Here is a 1445-nt window from a genome sequence, read left to right on the forward strand (position 1 = left end):
TTTCGGTTGGCCAATAAAAGTATCACTGATGGATTTTTGTTTGTATTCTTTAACACAAGAGTAGACATCAAAAGTTCCATCATCAGATACCTCAAGCCACCCAACATCATTTTACAAACTTAAACTGCCCAAAAGTATGACTCCAGGGTTGCTCAATAGTTTACGCACAGCAATTTCACACAGCATTGTGTGAGAGGAGGGTGTTGTAGACAACAGCTTAACAATTCGGTTTTAAGCAAAACAAAAAAGAATGACCATGTACAGGAATTCAGTTACCAAGGGATAGCCCTGCATTTAGGCTATGGTTGCCAGGGTAAAAATTGGAAAAGGCCCCTGTATTTCCAATGATGGTGGAGGAAATGGAATTTCAGCAAGTGTCATTTAGTATCTGGTTGCATGCAACATCAGTTGACAATCCCTCCTCTTAGCAACCACAAACAGAAGTCGTCTCCAGTTTTCACTCCAGCAACCTAATGATGGCTGTCTCAGGCTCAGACAGTGCAAAAATGAACAAAATAACTAGGCAAACAACATCTTTCTCCCTCTTTCTCCTCTTATGCAATGTTTAGTTCCTGGCTTGTCTTAAAATTAATTTTTCAAAGCTTTCAACTCAGAGAGTGGTGGTCTTTAAGCAGAGGCTGCATGGCCATCTGTTGGGTATACTTTGATTGAGAGTTCCTGCATGGCAGAATGGGGTTGGACTGGACAGCCCTTGGGGTCTCTCCCAACTATAGGATTCTATGATAACAACAATATCTTTATTGATATTATTACTATTATTATTATGCTTATCCCACCTTTTCCCCTGAAACAGAACTCAAAAGTGGTTTGCAAATGAAATAAGGAACAACATAACTTAAACCATGCAAAAGATTGTCATTAAAATATAATTAAACTGACCAGCAGTTTAAGCATTGTACGAGTCTGGAGACTGGTTTCAATTCCCAGTTCAGCCATGTAAACCCACTGGATGACCCTTGACAAGCCACGCTCTCTCAGCCTCAGAAGATGGCAAAAGCAAACCCCCTCTGAACAAATTGTACCAAGAAAACCCCATGATAGAGTTCCCTTAGGGTCCCCATAAGTCAGAAATGACTTGAAGGAACACAACAATGAAATTTATCACATGGGAGGGAAGCACCCAAATCATGGGACTCCAATGGCAAAAACAATTCAAAAAATCCATTTTAAATACCTTTTTAAAAAGTTAAGAAATTGTTTCAGTGAGCCATGAAGACCTTTAACTGAAATCCTGGAGAATTTGTGGGCAACAAAGACAAAAATAACTGAAAGGGACAAATGATGAAAACTCAGCCAAACTTTAACTCTCCAGCTTTTCTGCAATCTTTTTTCCCCCTCAGCCCTCTTTTCCTCTTACCTTATTCACACAGTCCAGTCCGGTGAGGGTTTGCACAAAAGAGCAGCCTAGCAGGAAACGCTGAATT

Source organism: Sceloporus undulatus, chromosome 2 (genome assembly GCF_019175285.1).
Source record: "Sceloporus undulatus isolate JIND9_A2432 ecotype Alabama chromosome 2, SceUnd_v1.1, whole genome shotgun sequence".
Taxonomy (NCBI): domain Eukaryota; kingdom Metazoa; phylum Chordata; class Lepidosauria; order Squamata; family Phrynosomatidae; genus Sceloporus; species Sceloporus undulatus.